Source organism: Hyperolius riggenbachi, chromosome 1 (genome assembly GCF_040937935.1).
Source record: "Hyperolius riggenbachi isolate aHypRig1 chromosome 1, aHypRig1.pri, whole genome shotgun sequence".
NCBI lineage: Eukaryota > Metazoa > Chordata > Amphibia > Anura > Hyperoliidae > Hyperolius > Hyperolius riggenbachi.
The window spans coordinates 295321737-295345201 of record NC_090646.1 but is presented as its reverse complement, the minus strand read 5'-3'; the positions used below and the strand labels follow the sequence as shown (position 1 = coordinate 295345201).

Here is a 23465-nt window from a genome sequence, read left to right as displayed (position 1 = left end):
CTCGCATGCAAGTGTTCAAACAAATGCATTCACATATTCACTCATCCAGGCACAACTGTCATCCCTACAGGGCTTCATCATGTGAATAAAAGGGAGTTTTGGCAACTTTACCAAAAGTTAGTGCATCAGCCCATAGTCTGAAATGTGTGTCCCTCATCCTAGCAATTTGTAGAATGGAAATTAAATAATAGCTTAATTTTTACAAACATGGAACAAAGAAAGAAATATAAAGTGATTTAGAATAACTAAGTAGAATTATCTTCTAGAATAGCTGTTTTGAATATTTTCTGTAATTAGTACAACTAATCTCATTCCATTCTGCAACCTGAGACTTAAATACTCCTATGCAGACCTCAGTGAATAGGTATTGTCACAAGATGCACTGTTATTGCTGGAACCCTTAAAATGAGAAAGGAGCTGTCTTTACTTCAGTTCATGTGGAAACAATTTTAAAGGGATTTTTCCCCCATGCAAGTGTCCTATCTATTTGGGAACACCATGGAGTAAACGTTGTGAGGTCCATACCTCTCACAACCTCCCAGAAAGAAATAGTTGGACTTCTGCCTGTGGGTTTTTTGAAGTGCTTCATGGTTGAAGGCTGACCTCAATGATAAAATATCTTCTTTGTAGCCGCACCACAATACCAGATTTCACCCTCAGGTACCAAGACAAATCTCTGTTCTGTAAAAACAAGGACCAGTGGGATGAGATGAGCTCTTCACTGTTAGTACACCAAACAGTCCTCAACAGAATTTCAAGCTTTATTTGACATCTCTTTTATCCTTTCAGTATTGTGTTTCATGCCATGTGTTTGCTATTTAACATGATCTGAATATACCCAATTCCATCCATGGGTTTTCCCTGCAACTGTATTTGTATACCAGTAATAACACGTGGTTATATAGGCCTCCATAGAGGTTAGAGGATAAGAGATTAATTTCTTATTCCCACTTGAGGATGAGAGATATATTTTCTTATTCCCACTTGCATGCAATTACAGTATCCTGGGTTGCAGGAACAGGAGATTTATTTAGGATTTAGTATGCAGTATAAAGACCTCTGCTGAACATTTCTAGGAGTCCTCAAGCAACTCTTGCTACCCATAGTACTACTTACCCTGGGCTTCCTCCAGCCCCTGGCAGCCGCTATGTCCCTCACTGCAATTCCACTGGTCCGCCTTCCCTGACCCCCAGGTCGTCCTCTACTGCGCCTGCACGAGTGCCGCTGTCAATCACCTCCATGTGGTCCGGAACGTACTGCATAGGCACAGTAGTTCTGTGCAGTACGTTCCGGACCACGTAGAGGTGATTGACAGCGATGCTCATGCAGGCACAGTAGAGGGCGCACCATCAGGGAATGGGGGCCAGCGAAGATGCGGCGAGGCACATATCGGCTGCCAGGGGCTGGAGGAAGCCCCGGGTAAGTAGTACTAAGGGTAGCAGGAGTTGCTTGACGACTCCTTTAAGTGTTTAGAAACACAGGATGTACTCTTAATAATCACATAAATACAGGGCCGTTTCTTGCCCCGTTCAGCCGGTTCTGCTGAACGGGGCGCCGATGAGTGACAGATTGGGGGGCGCCAGGCCGTCCCTGTGGCCGCCGCCACTGCTCCCCCTCCCTCCCTCCTGGCGCCTCACTCAGACCTCGATCAGGCGGCGACCAATCGTGCGGGCGCTAGGACCCAGCGCCCGCACTATGCGGAAGTGACATCACTTCCGCATATAGAGCGGTTGCGTCCGGCGCCCGCCGGTACTGGTCGGGTCGCCGCTGATCCTGAGGTCTGCAAGGTAAGGGGGGAGCGGGAGCGGCGGCTGGGGGCTCCCTGTCACTTACTGCTCAAACGGGCTCCCTGTCACTCACTTCCTAAAGGTACTCCCTGTCACTCACTTCCTAAAGGGGCTCCCTGTCACTCACTTCCTAAAGGGGCTCCCTGTCACTCACTTCCTAAAGGTACTCCCTGTCACTCACTTCCTAAAGGGGCTCCCTGTCACTCACTTCCTAAAGGTACTCCCTGTCACTCACTTCCTAAAGGGGCTCCCTGTCACTCACTTCCTAAAGGTACTCCCTGTCACTCACTTCCTAAAGGGGCTCCCTGTCACTCACTTCCTAAAGGTACTCCCTGTCACTCACTTCCTAAAGGGGCTCCCTGTCACTCACTTCCTAAAGGGGCTCCCTGTCACTCACTTCCTAAAGGTGCTCCCTGTCACTCACTTCCTAAAGGGGCTCCCTGTCACTCACTTCCTAAAGGGGCTCCCTGTCACTCACTCACTTCCTAAAGGGGCTCCCTGTCACTCACTCACTTCCTAAAGGGGCTCCCTGTCACTCACTCACTTCCTAAAGGGGCTCCCTGTCACTCACTCACTTCCTAAAGGGGCTCCCTGTCACTCACTCACTTCCTAAAGGGGCTCCCTGTCACTCACTGCCTAAAGGGGCTCCCTGTCACTCACTGCCTAAAGGGGCTCCCTGTCACTCACTGCCTAAAGGGGCTCCCTGTCACTCACTGCCTAAAGGGGCTCCCTGTCACTCACTGCCTAAAGGGGCTCCCTGTCACTCACTGCCTAAAGGGGCTCCCTGTCACTCACTGCCTAAAGGGGCTCCCTGTCACTCACTGCCTAAAGGGGCTCCCTGTCACTCACTGCCTAAAGGGGCTCCCTGTCACTCACTGCCTAAAGGGGCTCCCTGTCACTCACTGCCTAAAGGGGCTCCCTGTCACTCACTGCCTAATGGGGGTCCAGGCTGGCTACATGTACTGGGGAAACTGGCTGTTTGTCATTATGTGCATTTACTGGTGAAAAGCTGTCTCTTATTATGTGCATTTACTGGTAAAAAGCAGTCTCTTATTATGTGCATTTACTGGTGAAAAGCTGTCTCTTATGTGCATTTACTGGTGAAAAGCGGTCTCTTATGTGCATTTACTGGTGAAAAGCGGTCTCTTATGTGCATTTACTGGTGAAAAGCGGTCTCTTATTATGTGCATTTACTGGTGAAACGCTGTCTCTTATGTGCATTTAGTGGGGAAATTTTGTCAGTAAAAATAATCTTTTGTCAGTAAATTTTTAGGTATTTGTCAGTAAAAAATAACGTGAAAGGTTGGCAACACTGGCAGGCTGCGCGGCGCAACGGGAAAGATACAGGCAGCCCACCTCACGCTTGGGCTTGGCGGGGGGAGGAGCCGACGACAGCGAGCGAGAGTACGGTGGCCGCAGGCAGCCATAAATACGCAGTGTGTGACTGCGTCGCACTCGCAGAGCCTCTCAACCTGAGTCAGTCCAGAGACTAGCAGACTGCCAGGCAGTCAAAGCCAGCCAGGAGCAAGCCCATGGAAGAGGGGTAGGAATGGGGTACCACATGCATGCGTAAAGAGGTGGAAGGTGTGGGTGTGATTAGGCAGGACATGGGTGTGGTTATGTGGTTGGGCGCGGTTAATTTAACCACTCCCATAGGCGCCAGAGAAAATCTTGCTGCCAGGTGCCAGGCACCCCAGGCTCACCCCTGTGTGCAGCAGCAGTGTGCGGCGGAGCCCAGCCCCAGAAGGTGGAGTCTTTTTGGCCAGTTGGACTCGGGCTCCTCGCTGCCACTGCTGCTAGTGGGTGCCTTGGCCCTTGCTGCCGCTGCCCGCTAGCACCTCCATGGTCCCCTGCCCGGACCCCCACCGTTCCTGGCCCGGCGCCTTCTTCCAGTTCCACCTGCCATGAGATGGACCTCATGGTAAGTAGGCAGTAAGGCAGGCAGTCTATGTACAGCACTGCCTCTCTCTTTCTGATGTGGCTGCTGGGGGAGGGGGGCGCTCTTTTTGCCCTGGGCTGGTGGTCAGAACCCACCATGGTGATGGTCTAACAGTGTGACTCCCTGGCTGGGGGTAGGGGGGCACTCTTTTTGCTCTGGGCTGGTGGTCAGAGTCTGACCACCAACCAGCCCAGGGCAAAAAGAGTACCCCCCTTCCCCAGCCAGGGCAATTTTTTGACTCTCGAACTGGGTGAAATTTAGCCTAGAAACTGCCCTGCATAAATATCACACACTCCAAAATGTACACCACTGTACCTAAACAACCCAAGAATAATATTTTCAAGGTGTTTTGCCTGGAACACTGCAAGCATTTTAATAAGCAGCATTACACTGGCATACTTCTGACTGCTGTGTTGCACTAAAATAAATTCTGAGTCTTCCTAATAGGAAATGGTAAATATGGGTAATATGTTCAGCTGAAAAATATGTGTCTATAGCATCCCCATCATGGTGTATTCTCCTTTCTTTTGTAAGTGAATTATTGCTGTACAACTTGAGGAAATCTGAAAGGGATGGAATTTATGTACATTTTTACTTCCTACGTTGTGCAGATTTTTTAGGAAATCAGGAAAGCAGTGAACTAATGACAATAAAAGCTAATGAGAATTCTGGGAGGTCCTGAACACCAAGACATATATTGTTGTCATGGTTTCCAGCAACCTTTCATTTGATAAATTCTTTTTTTACCTTAGAGAATTGGACCAGCTCTAGGCGGAAACTGAATGGTTATACTGAACAGCACGCTGTTACACAATTGCTGATGTATTGAGGACATATGTAATAAATTGAAGTTACCCTTTAAGTATGCAACATTTGGTGAAGAATTATTCTGCTTTTCGTCATAAAACACATCTGCATTTTCTTATAATGGGGACTTGGAATACCCAAAATAATTACCTCCTGATTGTACGGTTTGGTCCTCACCTGATTGTTGCACGTGATGCTTTTTGCTCTTCTAAAGTAATCCTAGTTAAAAAAGATGCCAGGTGCGGGTGTTATCTTAAAGTGGTATGAATCTCAGCATTTTTTCTTTGCTCTAAAATATTATTTATAGCATAAAATCTACTTCAGTGCTGTTGCCGCTTTATAAATACAATAAATAAATAAGTAAATACTACTCCCTCCCCCCCCCCCCCAAACAAAAAATGTGTAGCTGAACAGCATTAAAACAGTTAAACACAGCTCTTTCTTTTTCAATGGAAAGCTTGCTGCCGCATCTGAATAGGTGATCACATTATATTTTGTTTACATTCCTTTGTCTGCTACAATAACTATACATTTCTAGCTGTGCTGAAAAGGATCTCTCTCTGCTCTCTCAGCACAGAGCTGAGAAGTGATCACTAGATAGATTTTAATATATAAATACAGCAGCTATGCAATAAAATGCAATGGCAACTTTCAGAGCTGACAAACTGTACTTTGGGAACTTGTAATTTGTAAATAGTGTTGGGCGAACAGTGTTCGCCACTGTTCGGGTTCTGCAGAACATCACCCTGTTCGGGTGATGTTCGAGTTCGGCCGAACATCTGATGGTGTTCGGCCAAACTGTTCGGCCATATGGCCGAACTAAGAGCGCATGGCCGAACGTTCCCCGAACGTTCGGCTAGCGCTGTGATTGGCCGAACGGGTCACGTGTAGTGTTGGGCGAACATCTAGATGTTCGGGTTCGGGCCGAACATGGTCGCGATGTTCGGGTGTTCGAGCCGAACTCCGAACATAATGGAAGTCAATGGGGACCCGAACTTTCGTGCTTTGTAAAGCCCCCTTACATGCTACATACCCCAAATTTACAGGGTATGTGCACCTTGGGAGTGGGTACAAGAGGGGAAAAAAATTAGCAAAAAGAGCTTATAGTTTTTGAGAAAATCGATTTTAAAGTTTCAAAGGGAAAACTGTCTTTTAAATGCAGGAAATGTCTGTTTTCTTTGCACAGGTAACATGCTTTTTGTCGGCATGCAGTCATAAATGTAATACAGATAAGAGGTTCCAGGAAAAGGGACCGGTAACGCTAACCCAGCAGCAGCACACGTGATGGAACAGGAGGAGGGCGGCGCAAGAGGAGAAGGCCACGCTTTGAGACACAACAACCCAGGCCTTGCATGAGGACAAGAAGCGTGCGGATAGCAATTTGCATTTTGTCGCCATGCAGTCATAAATGTAATACAGATGAGAGGTTCAATAAACAATAAACAGTAATTGGTGTTGTCCAGAATGCGCACAATGCGTGGGTCGCGTTCAATGCAGTCCTAGGCCGAAGAGGTCATAGCCTAGGGTCACAAAAACCTGTTTATTTGGGCAATTTCAATGGTGGCGAGTCTGACGTACATAAATCGCAGCAATGGCCGTTAGCAACGTCTGAATCTCAAGAAATGTCTCATGCAGGTAGAAGACATATTGTTAGACTTGGGCTCCAAAGATGGGTTCCCTACATCTCTGCAAACCAGAGTTACAGGGCTCCAAATTTGGTAAAATCCCCCATAGGCTTTCATTGGGCCTCCTATTTACAGTTCCAAAATCTCACATCTTTTCAAAGGGCAATTGCTCAGCAGTGGCAAATTTTCTAGCATTGTAGGGACCCTTAGGGGGAACATGACTGGTGAGTTTCGGGCCCCTAGGCCAAAGAGGTCATAGCCTAGGGTCACAAAAACCTGTTTATTTGGGCAATTTCAATGGTAGTTATGCTGACGTACATAAATCTCAGCTATGGCCGTTAGCAACGTCTGAATTTCACGAAATGTCTCATGCAGGTAGAAGACATATTGTTAGACTTGGATTTCAAAGATGGGGTCCCTACATCTCTGCAAACCAGAGTTACAGGGCTCCAAAATTGGTAAAATCCCCCATAGGCTTCCATTGCCTCCCTATTTCACTTTCCAAAATCTCACATCTTTTCAAAGGGCAATTGCTCAGCAGTGGCAAATTTTCTAGCATTGTAGGGACCCTTAGGGGGAACATGACTGGTGAGTTTCGGGCCCCTAGGCCAAAGAGGTCATAGCCTAGGGTCACAAAAACCTGTTTATTTGGGCAATTTCAATGGTAGTGATGGTGACGTACATAAATCTCAGCTATGGCCGTTAGCAACGTCTGAATTTCACAAAATGTCTCATGCAGGTAGAAGACATATTGTTAGACTTGGATTCCAAAGATGGGGTCCCTACATCTCTGCAAACCAAAGTTACAGGGGTCCAAAATTGGTAAAATCCCCCATAGACTTTCATTGCCTCCCTATTTCACTTTCCAAAATCTCACATCTTTTCAAAGGGCAATGGCTCAGCAGTACCAAATTTTCTAGCATTGTAGGGACCCTTAGGGGGAACATGACTGGTGAGTTTCGGGCCCCTAGGCCAAAGAGGTCATAGCCTAGGGTCACAAAAACCTGTTTATTTGGGCTATTTCAATGGTAGTGATGGTGACGTACATAAATCTCAGCTATGGCCGTTAGCAACGTCTGAATTTCACGAAATGTCTCATGCAGGTAGAAGACATATTGTTAGACTTGGATTCCAAAGATGGGGTCCCTACATCTCTGCAAACCAGAGTTACAGGGGTCCAAAATTGGTAAAATCCCCCATAGACTTTCATTGCCTCCCTATTTCACTTTCCAAAATCTCACATCTTTTCAAAGGGCAATGGCTCAGCAGTACCAAATTTTCTAGCATTGTAGGGACCCTTAGGGGGAACATGACTGGTGAGTTTCGGGCCCCTAGGCCAAAGAGGTCATAGCCTAGGGTCACAAAAACCTGTTTATTTGGGCTATTTCAATGGTAGTGATGGTGACGTACATAAATCTCAGCTATGGCCGTTAGCAACGTCTGAATTTCACGAAATGTCTCATGCAGGTAGAAGACATATTGTTAGACTTGAATTCCAAAGATGGGGTCTCTACATCTCTGCAAACCAGAGTTACAGGGGTCCAAAATTGGTAAAATCCCCCATAGACTTTCATTGCCTCCCTATTTCACTTTCCAAAATCTCACATCTTTTCAAAGGGCAATGGCTCAGCAGTACCAAATTTTCTAGCATTGTAGGGACCCTTAGGGGGATCATGACTGGTGAGTTTTGCCACTGCTGAGCCATTGCCCTTTGAAATGGTGTGAGATTTTGGAACGGTAAATAGTAGGCCCAATGAAAGCCTATGGGGGATTTTACCAATTTTGGAGCCTTGTAACTCTGGTTTGCAGAGATTTAGGGTCCCCATCTTTGGAATCCAAGTCTAACAATATGTCTTCTACCTGCATGAGACATTTCGTGAAATTCAGACGTTGCTAACGGCCATAGCTGAGATTTATGTACGTCACCATCACTACCATTGAAATAGCCCAAATAAACAGGTTTTTGTGACCCTAGGCTATGACCTCTTTGGCCTAGGGGCCCGAAACTCACCAGTCATGTTCCCCCTAAGGGTCCCTACAATGCTAGAAAATTTGCCACTGCTGAGCAATTGCCCTTTGAAAAGATGTGAGATTTTGGAAAGTGAAATAGGGAGGCAATGGAAGCCTATGGGGGATTTTACCAAATTTGGAGCCCTGTAACTCTGGTTTGCAGAGATGTAGGGAACCCATCTTTGGAGCCCAAGTCTAACAATATGTCTTCTACCTGCATGAGACATTTCTTGAGATTCAGACGTTGCTAACGGCCATTGCTGCGATTTATGTTCGTCAGACTCGCCACCATTGAAATTGCCCAAATAAACAGGTTTTTGTGACCCTAGGCTATGACCTCTTCGGCCTAGGACTGCATTGAACGCGACCCACGCATTGTGCGCATTCTGGACAACACCAATTACTGTTTATTGTTTATTGAACCTCTCATCTGTATTACATTTATGACTGCATGGCGACAAAATGCAAATTGCTATCCGCACGCTTCTTGTCCTCATGCAAGGCCTGGGTTGTTGTGTCTCAAAGCGTGGCCTTCTCCTCCTGCGCCGCCCTCCTCCTGTTCCATCACGTGTGCTGCTGCTGGGTTAGCGTTACCGTTCCCTTTTCCTGGAACCTCTTATCTGTATTACATTTATGACTGCATGCCGACAAAAAGCATGTTACCTGTGCAAAGAAAACAGACATTTCCCGCATTTAAAAGACAGTTTTCCCTTTGAAACTTTAAAATCGATTTTCTCAAAAACTATAAGCTCTTTTTGCTAAATTTTTTTTCCTCTTGTACCCACTCCCAAGTTGCACATACCCTGTAAATTTGGGGTATGTAGCATGTAAGGAGGCTTTACAAAGCATGAAAGTTCGGGTCCCCATTGACTTCCATTATGTTCGGAGTTCGGCTCGAACACACCGAACATCGCGGCCATGTTCGGCCTGTTCGGCCCGAACCCGAACATCTAGATGTTCGCCCAACACTATTTGTAAACAGACCATATTACTTATGCACAAAAGCAAATATGGTAAATGTATGTATGAAAACACATTTTTATTGAATGTTATGTCAGAGTTTTATCCCAGTTTAATTCAGCATTGTATTTTGATTTGTCCTTTTCTTAAATTCCTGAAGCCAGCAATGAACCACTGTAGTCTGGAATGCCAGCTGCCAAGCTGCATCCTTGGCCCATAGGATCTACTGCAGGCTTCCTGACTCTTATCACCAACTTCTCTGCTGTAAGTGAGGAGATTAAAAAATGACCTCCAGAGATAAAAGTTCCAGTCTCAGCCATTCTACATTCTTCCTCCTGTACATTGTAGTATCCAACATTTGGAACCAGTCCCTCATCAAAGGCAACAACTTGTAGTTTGTTATTCCAGCAGGGTGCCGATTTCAGTAATGATTCTGCATTGAATACGAACATTTGGAGATTGTCTGGAACTGGATTGTTTCTTGTTGATGTTAAATATGACAATTCTGGTGTATTCTGGTGTAATTCCTGGAGAGGAAAGGGGAGACCGTTCTTTTGCAGTATAACTGCCAGACAGAGACGGAGACTGACAGGTGACTTTCTCATTATTGCACTATTGATAAAGGGGGATTTTGGGTTGACCTGGCATATTTGTAAGCACAGGACTGCAAGCGTTACAAAAAAAACTAAAACATTCTTCCTTGTCTGTATTACAAAAACACCCCAAATACTTCATTTTAGTTTATAAGGCATTTCCTTACAAATGACCTGCGGTTTTTATTCTGCTGTACAATTAGCATGACTAAACCCTGTTGAGCCATGAGTGAACAATAGCACTGACTGGTACATTGCTATATCATCACACATTCTGGCTACAATGAGGGCATTATACAGTACAGGATGTCTATTTAGCCAACAAAGCCATTGTATGGTGCAGTACACACACTGTATAGTACATGACAGCATGTTTCCCTGCAGTCAGCATGTGTAATATGTGGAAGCCCTTTTATTCTTCAGTATGAATCAGCATTTTATTTGCTAAAAGTAGCACCAAGCTAAATGGATTTTTCATTTTTCTGCATAGAGCTTGGATCTTGATATTTTCATTTATGTTCATTGTTTACAGAAAATGAACTGCTGTGATTCATCAATCCACAGTAATAGAAACAACACAGTTCAACAACAGTTCACAACAAAGCTAGTAGTAATCTCCTCTGATGTATGCTAAAACTGAACATTACTAAGTGCCTTCTGCTCTGTACCCCTCCTATGTAATATACTCATTCATGAAAGGACTCTCATAGTTACATTTCAGAGAAACAAAACTTTAAAGGATACCCGAGGTGACATGTGACATGATGAGATAGACATGTGTATGTACAGTGCCTAGTACACAAATAACTATGTTGTGTTTCTTTTTTTCTTTCTCTGCCTGAAAGAGTTAAATATCAGGTATGTAAGTGGCCGACTCAGTCCTGACTCAGACAGGAAGTGACTTCAATGTGACCCTTACTGATAAGAAATGACAACTATAAAACACTTTCCTAGCAGAAAATGGCTTCTAAGAGCAGGAAAGAGATAAAAAGGGTCAATAGTTCATAGATTTTAGCTCTGGCATACTTCCCTGAATGTGTCATTGAGCAAAAACAATAAAACAGTTAAAACTTAAAAAGTAGATTTAAACATAAAATAAAAAAGTCATTTTTAGGAGAAGAAAGATAGATACAATTGTTTATTTTGTTAGTTTATTTTCACCTCGGGTGTCCTTTAATAATCTTCAGCCTTTACAAGTAGACTCATTCTAAAAACCTTGCTGTTGTAATGTAGTTATACATTCTTTGAGCAATACAAAGAATATCTTCTAACCTTCTTGAATGATAGCCAGAAAATATTATAATTATAAAGCATGGGCTTGTGGGAAATAGTTTATATTTTATAGGTGTAGTTATCTGGCCAAGTATTGTTCGGCTGGTGATGGAATATCATTTCTTTTTTCAATGAGCCAACACTGTGCACTTCCTCTCTCCTCATAAAGTCAAAGTGTAAAAGTGTATTTTAGTGTTGGATAGTGTGTAAGGAAGCCTGCTCCTCTTTTTGGAAAACCGTATAAAAATAAGCACTCATATCAGCCCAAAGTACACGGTAGAAGGTACAGTACATATCCGTAAAACAATCAAACTAAGATCGCGCACACAGTCTCAAAGATAAAGAGATACACTATCTCACAGTCTGTAGCCCAAGAAGATCCAAAAATTGTCAAGGCTGGGTACACACTGTAATAGATCGACACTTGTTGTCTGTCGCTCTCTAGATCCAGACTCTCATATCATATGCAATAAAAAACAAACAAATAGCATCACATAGCGTATAACTGCCAGGACCAATCTCCAAACACCTTTCCTCTGTGTCTTACTCTGTCACCAAAAACCTCCACCAGTGCAGGGATGCTCCCCCCCCCCCCACGTGCCCGCACTCACCCTAGAGACCTCCACAATATCCAGAGGCAGGAATGACAGTGTTGGGGGATAAAGATCCAGCAGGCAGATATTCAGTTTAATTCAAAAAATAAATAAGTAATGCACTCACATGCGGTTAGTGGAAAAAAGGAATATAGTATACAGTGATGGTCCCCGGGAAACCACTCAAACTGATGCTGCCTCAGGTCCACGCTTGACCGCACGCTGCTCTGCTCTCCTTCCTTTGCCAGTCACGTGTGTCGTCGCTCTACCCATTTACACAAGATTTAAGCAGCCCACCACTAAAAGTGGAAGCTTCATCCAGGCAGAAAGTTTTTGTTGTACAATAGAGAGAAGGGGTTTAACGTTATCTTGAAGATAAAGGTTTGGGTTAGCTTGGATGTTGACCCCTGAAGTGGGCAAGTGAGGGGGCTGGAAGAGACTGTGGTATCATCTATGCCCATAATTTGCGGACTTACCCCAGTTAATTCATAGGCCCAAATAGGCACCCATTTCCACAATAAGGTCATATGCTACTTGCAAAGAAGAGTGAAGGTCTGCCACATATAAAATGGTGTCATATGCATATTGGCTAACCTTTTACCCTAGGATGTGCTCTGATTTTGCAAGCCAGAGGTTCTGCAGACTTTAGCTTTTAAAAATCGTGATCGGGGCAATTTTGACACAATTTTACCAGGATTTGAATGCAAGTCAAGGAAAGCACGGTTATACAATTGAAAACGGATAGAAAAGAGCTCTGAAGTGTGTTTCTGACATTGTGACATTGCCATCCAATTCAGTTTATACCACTTGCCAAAGAGAACCCCTCCTCCAATTAACTCCACCTAACAAAGCACAAAACCTACTTGCAAGGAAGAAAAAAATGCCTTTAAAAAACAACAAAAGCAAATTGCTTTATTCAACAGACAACACCCCCACCTCTTCTCTAGTTTACTATATGCATGTATACTGTATGCATGTTGGATTATTATGGCTCTGTACAATTTAACAAGCTGACACATCATTGCATTCCAGCGGTTCTGGAGGTGTGTTTAGCTTCTAAGGGTACAATGGTTAATTTGCATATATTCAGCAGTGGTGCTCTGGGAGACATCTCGAGCTCACTCCAACCTGAATTATCGCAAATTCTTTCTGTTTTAGGAAAGCAATTTTTTTTGTTTTTCTTAACATCTTAGTAAGGGGGCTTTTAGGACCATTGTAGTCCCTTACACACTCCAATGAGTTCTGGGTCACCATGAGCTTGCTGGTTAGTCTGTACCTCTCGGTTTACAAGCCCTACTCCATAGAGCCAAATTAATCCATGCCATGCACTGATGAGGATCAAACAATCTGAAACAGTCTGTATGCATGTTGGATTATTATGGCTCTGTACAATTTAAGAAGCTGACACATCATTGCATTCCAGCGGTTCTGGAGGTGTGTTTAGCTTCTAAGGGTACAATGGTTAATTTGCATATATTCAGCAGTGGTGCTCTGGGAGACATCTCGAGCTCACTCCAACCTGAATTATCGCAAATTCTTTCTGTTTTAGGAAAGCAATTTTTTTTGTTTTTCTTAACATCTTAGTAAGGGGGCTTTTAGGACCATTGTAGTCCCTTACACACTCCAATGAGTTCTGGGTCACCATGAGCTTGCTGGTTAGTCTGTACCTCTCGGTTTACAAGCCCTACTCCATAGAGCCAAATTAATCCATGCCATGCACTGATGAGGATCAAACAATCCGAAACAGTCTGTATGCATGTTGGATTATTATGGCTCTGTACAATTTAACAAGCTGACACATCATTGCATTCCAGCGGTTCTGGAGGTGTGTTTAGCTTCTAAGGGTACAATGGTTAATTTGCATATATTCAGCAGTGGTGCTCTGGGAGACATCTCGAGCTCACTCCAACCTGAATTATCGCAAATTCTTTCTGTTTTAGGAAAGCAATTTTTTTTGTTTTTCTTAACATCTTAGTAAGGGGGCTTTTAGGACCATTGTAGTCCCTTACACACTCCAATGAGTTCTGGGTCACCATGAGCTTGCTGGTTAGTCTGTACCTCTCGGTTTACAAGCCCTACTCCATAGAGCCAAATTAATCCATGCCATGCACTGATGAGGATCAAACAATCCGAAACAGTCTGTATGCATGTTGGATTATTATGGCTCTGTACAATTTAACAAGCTGACACATCATTGCATTCCAGCGGTTCTGGAGGTGTGTTTAGCTTCTAAGGGTACAATGGTTAATTTGCATATATTCAGCAGTGGTGCTCTGGGAGACATCTTGAGCTCACTCCAACCTGAATTATCGCAAATTCTTTCTGTTTTAGGAAAGCAATTTTTTTTGTTTTTCTTAACATCTTAGTAAGGGGGCTTTTAGGACCATTGTAGTCCCTTACACACTCCAATGAGTTCTGGGTCACCATGAGCTTGCTGGTTAGTCTGTACCTCTCGGTTTACAAGCCCTACTCCATAGAGCCAAATTAATCCATGCCATGCACTGATGAGGATCAAACAATCCGAAACAGTCTGTGGCTTCTAGGACTTTTGGCGAAGATCAGGTGGAGGATATTTACTTGGACTTGGCACGAGGGGTATTCTAAGGGTCCTCCTTGTGGGGGCCCTGGATAAACGGGGAGAGGATGGCAGCTGCGTCGAGTGGAGGAGGCATGCCAAAACTGCGGAACTCAATTCGCTTTGTCGTAAAGACGGATTGGAGGAGACATGGACCGAAGGCGTTCATCGATAAGGTACTGGTGGAGGGGTTGAAGCTGAATAAGAGCAAGATGTTTGCAATACAAGATTTCCCAGGACAAGGGGCCTATGATATCACAATGCATAATGAGGAAGATGTGCTAAAAGTGCTGGCAGATTATAGAGAGAGCAGGGAAGATTATGTTAATTGGTTGGAGTCGGTCACGCCATTATTTAATGAAAAGGCGAGACAGATTTATGTGCATATGTACAATCCTTTCGTGGAGCCAGATGTGGTCGGGCTGTTCATGCTGCGATATTTTGAGGATGTGAGCTCTGCTGAAAAAATATACAATCACATAGGAGTATACAGAAGCAAAATGAAGTTTATTGTAAAGTTCAAGAGGCAGGAGGGGTGCTGGCATGATGTAGTTCACCCACCCCCTGTCTTCTCTATTGCCGGGGAGAGAGGTTATGTCACATATCCTGGGCAGCCTCTCTACTGCCGGAGGTGCTATATGTTTGGGCATGGAACTGGAAGTTGTGTCTCGGAGGAGCGGTGCAGACATTGCAAGGAGCCAGTGCACCCTGGCTCCAGCTGCAAGAAGGTGAAAGTGTGTGACCTCTGTGGTGTGGGCGGCCACTTGGCCAAAGATTGTGAAAAGCGTGGTAAAACAAGGATTTACACGTATGCTGCTGCCGCTGGTTCTTATGGTAGGGGCAGGAGGTGGTCACTGGCTCCCCGTGTGGAACCACGGGACTCTGAGGCTGTTACTGAGACCCCCCTTACTGATGCAGCTGGAGAAGGCACCAGTGTAGTCCATATGGGCCCAACCGCTGCTGAGACCCCCCGTGGCCCCCCTGTGGATGAAGTAACTGATTCCCAGATGCTGCAGGCAGAGGAGTTGCCAAAGCTGCAGCGAGTGAAGAAAAGAAAACTGGGTGAGGATGTGGATGAAAATGATGATGCTGTGGGGAGTGGGGGTGAAGAGGACGCCGTGCCTCTGTCTGCAGAGTTTCCCTCTGATGTGCAGAAGGCTGCCGGTCCTGCCTGTAAGAAGGCTGCCGCTGCCGTGTCTGCAGCGAGTAGGACTGGAGAAGCTGATTTATGTGCTGTGACTGAGGTTGCCCCGAGTCCTCCCGCTGTGGAGAGTCAGGCTGGGGCTGTGCAGAGTGAGATTGTGGAGGAGACCCCCCCGGAGCAGCTCCCCGAAGATGTGCCCGGCTCTCCAGCAGAGCGGGATTCCCCTGGCGCTGGTGACGTCATCGGCTCAGTTTCTACTGAGCGGGACCCGCAGCGTGAGCCTGGAGAGTGTGCTGAGGCTTCACCGACCCCTGCCACCAGTACCGAAGCCTCCCCCGTGCTTCTCATGAGCCAGGCAGAGGTTCCTGATAACTGCACAGACCCCCAGCGGCCTGCCATGGACGCTAGTAGCCGCAGGTCTGCTGGGAGCAGTAGTGCCACAGTTCCTGGAGCCGGCTCAGCCGGCGAGAACAAGAAGAATGCAGGCGGGGAAACAGCTGTGCAGTCAGCTGATCCCCTGCACAATCCTAAGCCCGCCCCTTCTTCTGCTCTCTCGCAGAAGACTCTGCCAGCACATTCTAGCCCTGTGAAAAGCGCAGGGAAAAAGACAAAGACTGACACTGCTGTGGGGAGATCCCAGCAGGGGACTCCCTCACTTCCCTCCAAAAATAACAGCTCCCCAAATTCAAATAAAGGAGGGAAATCAGCCAGCATGATGTCAGAGGAGGTGGGAGGAGGTTATGCAAATGAGGAGGAGGAGTGTGAGATGGACATAACAGACCCTGGGAAGGTGGAAGGGGAGAAAGAGGTGGTGATAGAAGAGAGTGACAGTGATTATCCACTACCTTATCAAGAAAGAAAAGAGGCTGTGACAGAATCAGAGAGTGATGACACCCATGTGGCAAAAATGCGTATTGTCAGTGACATTTCTGAGGGAGAGTTAAAAGTTGACATGACGCAGTCTCCTGTACCCACTAGCTGGAAAAACACCAAACCAGCTAGGAGGATTAACCCAGAGGTGCCTGGGCCGAGTACTGCTGGAGATTCTGGTCCAGAGGACTGGAATATGGCGGAGTCAAAGAAACAAAAAAGAAAGAAAAACAGAAAAGGAAAGCAGGAGCCCGCTACAGTGGGCTTAAGGAAGAGTCCCAGGGCATCCAAGAAGTGATGATGGCTGAGTGTAGGGTGCATAACACGTGGTGTCTTTTGGTGATGGTCCTGTCCCTGCTGTCTGTAAATGTGAGGGGGATCGGCTCCTCATACCGCCGGGCTGCAGTCCTGCAGGACCTTGCAAATTTTAGGGCGGATATTTTTTGTCTGCAGGAGTGTATATTGAAGACGGTACCAGGCTCTGGGGAATGGGCAGGGGGCAATGCCATCTGGTCCCCTGCCTGCCAGAGTAGGAATGAGGGCATTGGAGTGCTGTTTAATAACCCAGGCATAAAGGTTTTGTCACATGCTGTCATCATTCCGGGAAGGATGATGGTTGTGAATTTTGATTTTTTTGGTTCCCAGTACCGTCTTTTTAACTGTTACGCTCCTGCAGACAAAAATGAGAGGGCGGAGTTTTTGGAGGTGCTCAAGTTCAATCTGCCAGGCCGCATTAAGACCATTGTGGCCGGCGATCTGAACTGTATAAGATCGGTTGGGGATCGAGTGGGGTCAGGAGAGACCAAGCTGGACTCCACCAGTAGGATCCTCAACCAGATTGTGACAGATTTTGGACTGCAGGATGCAGCTTTGGCGGCAGGAAGTAGGGACAGGGAATATACTTACTTTTCGGATGCGGGCACGGTTAAGTCACGCATAGATTACTTTTTACTTTCTAGGTATGTGTTGGTTTCTGCTGTCTCTTATCACCAGGTCACTTTTTCTGATCACAGAGCCATTCTTTATTCCCTGGAAACGTCGGAGAGAGTGGTGTTTGGGAAGGGAGTCTGGAAGTTGAATGTGGAGTTGTTGGAGGATGTGGACGTACTTGAAAGATTTAGGGTGGAGTATGCAGGATGGGTGTGTAGGAAGAGAGGTTTTGTGGATTTGTTAGAATGGTGGGATTGGGCAAAGAGGAGGATTTCTGGCTTTTTCAGGAATCTGGCGTATGAGAAGAGGTGTTTGCAGAGAGAGGAGGAAGAGAAGTGGAAAGTGAGATTGCAGTATTTGGTGAAGATAAAGGAATGGGGGTAGGAAGTGGAGGAAGAGTTGGAGGAGGCAAGACAGCGAATGAAGGGGATGTTGATGGAGCGTGGGAAGAGGATTGTGTATCAGGCGAAAGTGAGAGATTTGGAAGAGGGGGAGTCTTGCTCCCGGTTCTTCTTTAAGAAGGTGGTGTCCAGTAGGGATGTGTTAGAGTCAGTGGTGGTGGATGAGAAGGAAGTAGTTGGTTCTGAAGTGGTGGAAGAGGTGCAAAAGTTTTATGTGGATTTGTATGGAGGAGGGAATGTTGTGTCAGATGTGGAGATGGAAGAGTATTGTGATGAGGTGTTGGAGGAGTGTTTGGATCCGTTGGAGGTACAGCAGTTGAAAGAGTCGGTGGCCACGGAGGAGGTATGGGCGGCAGTGGGTGCCATGCAAACAGGCAAGACTCCAGGGAAGGACGGGCTCCCAGTGGAGTTTTTTAGGTGGGCCTGGCCTATCATTGGTGGGGAAGTGGTGGAGGTGGTCCAGGAGGTTTTTTCTTCTGGACGGTTGTCCCCATCAATGTGGGAGGGAGTCATCACCCTGATTTATAAGAAAGGAGACAAAAAATTGATAAAAAATTGGAGGCCGATTTCGCTGTTGAATGTGGACTACAAGATAGTGGCAAAATTGGTCGCAAACAGGTTAAGGAGTGTGATAGCATCTTTGATTGGAGAGGGGCAGACCTGTGCGGTCCCCGGTCGAAGAAGCGCCGATAACCTGGTTTTGTTAAGGGACATGATAAGTTTTTCACAGGAAAATAAAGTGCCGATGGTCATTGAGGGTATCGATTTGGAAAAGGCATTTGATAGAGTATCACACTCCTTCCTGTTCGGGGTGATGGCAAAATTAGGGGTCCCTGATTGTCTCCTAAAAGTTATTAGAAGTTTTTACACTGGAATTTCGAGCCAAGTCTTGGTAAATGGGGTTTTGTCCAGGTCATTCCCCGTTTTGTCCGGAGTCAGGCAGGGGTGTCCACTGTCGCCTATGGCTTTTATTTGTGTGGTGGAGCCTTTGCTGAGGTATGTCCAACGGGACAAGGTGGTGAAAGGATTTGTTGTGCCAGGTGGTGGTGGAGAGCAGGTGAAGTATTTGGCTTATATGGATGATGTGGCGTTTGTGGGTGGGTCGCAGGCTGATATTGATAGGATGAATTTGCATGTGAAAGTGTTTTGTGGAATGTCTGGAATGGCTGTGAATTGGGAGAAGTCCCAGCTGGTTTCCTTTGGGAGGCCTGTACCTTTGAATGTGGAGAAAGTGCCGGTGAGTCAGGAGATCAAGGTGTTCGGTGTGGTGTTTGATGCAGAGATGAAAGGTAGAAAGACTTTGGATGAGGTGAAAGGGAAAGTGGTAAGAAAGTTGAATTTTTGGAGGTTGCGGAAGTTGTCTTTTTCAGGGAAAGTGTTGGTGGTGAAAGCTGTGATATTGCCGTTGTTGTTGTACTTCTGTTTGGTCTTGCCTCCTGGCAAAAGATGGATGCAAGAGGTGCAGAGAATGTTGTTTGTCTTCTTCTGGGGTTCAAAGATGGAGAGGGTGGCACGGGTGACGGTTCACAAGGGTGTGTCTCTGGGTGGTTGGGATTTCCCTGATGTTGCTTCCTTTTTGTCTCTGCACTATCTGGTGTCTGTCCGTAGAGTATTGGAGTCAGAGGGGAGGGTGAAGGATTTTGTAAGATACTTGGGAGGATGGTTGTGGAACAAGTTGGGATGGGTTGCTAAGGACCTGAGCAAGCCTGTTGCATTCACAACCACGCAATGCTATCAAAAGGTCAAAGAAATTCTGTACAATTTCAATATGACAGGAGCAGCCTTGGCGGATATAAATAAACAGAACATAAAAAAATGGATCACAAGAAATGATATAATATGTTATATAAAAGGAATGACAAGTGCACAAGCAGAGACAATATGGAAAAGAATGAACATTAAAGGAACAACAAACAGACAAAAAGATGTGGTGTGGATGTCCCTGGTATCAGCACTCCCTACTAGGGTTTTTTGCAAAAGGAGGGGTATAGCTGCCTCAGGAAGGTGCCCAAGAGAAGGGTGCGGAGGGGAAGAAGATGTGGATCACGTTTTTTGGGAGTGTGATTTTGCAAGGGATTTTCGGAGGAAGTTGGGGTTTTTTTTAGAGGTGGTGGTGGAGGTTAGGGGCACATCTCTTTTAATGGTGATGGGTGGAGTGTCACTGGGTGCAAAGGAAAAGGATAGAAAGGGGTGGATCGTGTTTTCTGTATTCAAGGAAGTTCTGTGGGATGCAAGGAATCTAATTGTATTCAAGAAGGAGCAGATGTCATTGGAAGCAGTATGCAATTTTTTCTTGGCGAGATTGTATGTGGTGTATTTGGCAGATAAAAAAAGTGTTGGAGAGGAGAAGGCTCAGGAATGTTGGAAACAAAGAGAATGGAGCTCATTGATATAACAAGTGAACAGATTTAATAAAGGCCGGTATGATGATTTAATTATGAAGGATGGGCAATATCGCTGCCAACCTGATGGAGAGATCCGCGTGATGGCTGGTTTTTAAGTGATTTTAATCTGAAAGGCCAAAAAAAAAAAAAAATCCGAAACAGTCTGTATGCATGTTGGATTATTATGGCTCTGTACAATTTAACAAGCTGACACATCATTGCATTCCAGCGGTTCTGGAGGTGTGTTTAGCTTCTAAGGGTACAATGGTTAATTTGCATATATTCAGCAGTGGTGCTCTGGGAGAGATCTCGAGCTCACTCCAACCTGAATTATCGCAAATTCTTTCTGTTTTAGGAAAGCAATTTTTTTTTTTTTTTACTAAATAAATGATCAAAAATAATATTTCACTAATACACTGGCAGGAAACAGAAGCCTTTGTGTATGGGGACACTAATAGCTTTTCTTTTTGCACCATTCAAATTAACTCTTTAAATTGCAAGTTATTTGGGGAGTGGAGGGAATATAATATCAACACATGTGTAGGGTCTTTAGGATGCAGTTAGTAATATACGAAGACACACAAAATACTCAATTTAAAGCAACTCTTTTAAAAGTAAACCTAAATTGATATTAGTGACTGGTTTATGCTTGGCAGTTTTCTTTATTTGACTTTGGTTAATTATTATCTGCTTCTGGCATTATATCTGTCACAGATGGACACAGACACTTAAATTAAAGGATTTATTTACAATTCACTCTGCCTAATGCTTGCCTGATACTGAAAAGTGCTCTGCTAGCATCTCGGTTTAGCCTTGTAGCTTTCCTTGTCAGAATGAATAGAAATGGATGGTGTAGACAAGGCCGACGAGAATTGATTAAATACAGACAGGAAGTTATGTAAAGCTGGAAATTAATGAAAAATCAATAGAATTTGTTGAAACAGCAGTAGCTAGGCACAATGTAATAGTGAATAGGATACAAAATCTTGTGATCATATTTTGGATGACAAACCTGAAAAATGAATAATGTCAAAGTATAAAGTAGTAAAGGACTGCACTGGAAAGATAAAATAATAGATGGCCCAATAGAAATACTCTATATGGTAAAACTGTATCCAAAGAAAGGGGGGCACAGGTTTTCTCACCTGAAGTGGCAATATGTCTAGAGGCGCCCCTGTATCCGTGCACGTATAAAGCTGTTTCAGGGCTTCTGACTCTGCATTAATTTGAGTCTGTACATGGTAAGATTTCTTTAGGTCAGTGACCCAGCTAAATTATGTGGACCAATCTGCTAAAAACACTGCATGGTACAGTACTTTCTTTTTGAAACAGAAGGTAATAGCATGCAATCACAATTTGTCCTAAATGCCTCACTTCATGACAATGGTCATAGCCATCCCTACCTTCGCTGATGAGGGGCAAATAATATCACTGTTTTCTCCATAATAATGGTATTTTGGGACATTTGTAATAATTTATACATCATTTGCATGATTAGTGTGAGGAGGAGGAAGGCATTGGTTTAAGGAATATAGGCGGCCCGGTGCTGTCTGCGTTACCCCATAAAGCTGTACAAATGTAAAGAAATACAAAGGCAGAAGGGCACACAGGAGAAGGGTAGGCACTAGATTGTGAGCCCCTCTGGGCATGACATGACTATGTGCTCTGTAAAGTGCTGCAGAAGAGGTCATCGCTGTATAAATACATAATAATAATATGGTAGGATTAGATTGTGAGCTTCTCTGAGGACAGTCAGTGACATGACTATGTAGTCTGTAAAGTGCAGCAGAAGATGTCAGTGCTATATAAATACATAATAATAACATGGTAGAACATTAGACTATGACTATGGTATAATTAGATTTTGAGCTCCTCCGAGGACAGTCCGCGACATGACTATGTTGTCTGTAAAGTGCTGCAGAAGATGGCAATGCTATATAATGTTTATCTGGAAAATATTCCAGTGGAGATCCCTGTATTGTCACTCTGGCTCAATCAGTGAAACCTGACAACAGTGAAGTTTCTTCCAGATGTTAGATGGTTATAGAATGAGCACTTGTGATCTGCTGGTTACCACCAGACTCTGCAGCACTCACCCAGTTACATTAAGCTTTGAACAGTGTCACACATCTGCACTGTGCTGTCCAGCAGCTTCTTGCTTTGCTCGTTTCTCTGTCCCTGCCAGGAAACCTGGCTTCATTGGGTTGCTCTCCTCCTCTACTTTGTCAGCACAGTACCTTCTTCTTCCTAAGCATATAGCCTGCTGAATGTCCACACTCTGAGTTTGTGATGCCCTGCTCTGTATTACTTCCTGCCAGAACTAACAACTAACTGTCCATCTGCAGTGAGAGGGCAGGTGAAATATAGTCCCCTTGTACGAGCCTGCCTCTCTGCACAGAATTTATTATGACCTTCCACAGGTGGTGGGGGGCTTAGATAATGATACAAAAAAAAAGGCAGCTAGGATTGGGCCCTCCTCTTGGCTAGGGCCCCATAGCAGTCGCTATGTCTGCTATGGTGATCCCTACACCACTGGACATTAGTGATTCAACCATAACTAATGTTTCAAGTATAAGGTCAGAAAAGAGAGTGTTACATGTGTCTCAGGGACATTATTAATATTTACTCTAGAGGGCGGTTTCTTTACAACCATAGGGCTTGATTCACTAAGACAAATAGCACGCCTTATCAAAATTAACACGCCTTATCAGAGTACATAGCAAGCGCTACGAACTTATGCCTGCTAATTGGCAATGACGAGAGCTCCACTCCTCCTGCCCTTAACCCCTGCGGGTTCGTAGCGCTCGCTATGCTACTCTGATAACGTTGATAAGGCGTGTTAACCTTGATAAGGCATGCTATTTGTTAGTGAATCAAGCCCTCAGTGTTACATGTTTCCATTTTATATCTATTTAAAAAATTACATAAGTTAAATATACTCTCTCTATTGGAGAGCTTTTTAGAATTCCCAAAGCTGAAATCACACATTTGTATGCACCTATGACATTTCTTGTTTTACACTTCCTGCTGCTGCAGTTAGTCATTGCACTGAGGCCACTTTCACACTTGAAATCTCTGTTGTACTGTGATCGTTATACAATCACACTGCAGTGGTACCGTGTGGTGTGACCATACCGTGAGGCATACTTTCCATTGAAAGTATGCCTCACTTCCCTGTTCATTTCGAGCAATGCAGCACAACAGCAGCTCTTGCAGTGCCACAAAGGGACCCACCGCAGCACAGTTCACTGTGGTCAATGTGACATCCAGGGATGCAGTGTTTTTGTGCGATGCGACACACTGCATGAAGGGCAAAAGGATCCTCAAAATTCCATAGGAGTCTATGGTCAGTTTACTAAATAGCAGGAAGTGTCTTGGAAGTCGATTTGGAGCTTGTGCAATTGTTGTAGTAAACCAGAAGTTCATCTTCAGGGGTAATGCAATGGACTCTTCTTACGTGAGTATGTCTATCATACCCACAGACTCTTTCACACATGATACCAGATGGTTCTGGTAGGAGTTCTTCCATAAATATGTACTTCAAGAACAGAGGTTGTGAAGACTGGGAACAAGTT

At 44.9% G+C, this 23465-nt stretch overlaps 1 protein-coding gene across 2 annotated transcripts in view; it reads right to left on the bottom strand.

Annotated features, from left to right (window-relative positions):
* NRTN (neurturin) overlaps positions 1-23465 on the bottom strand; it is a 243584-nt gene that overhangs the window by 24445 nt on the left and 195674 nt on the right. The window contains exon 2 of one of the 2 annotated variants that reach the window (XM_068271163.1): positions 526-681. The exons of the other annotated variant lie outside the window; for it this stretch is intronic. The gene's annotated coding sequence lies outside the window, so the exon portion shown is untranslated. The remainder of the gene's footprint in view (positions 1-525; positions 682-23465) is intronic. 2 annotated transcript variants of the gene reach the window in all.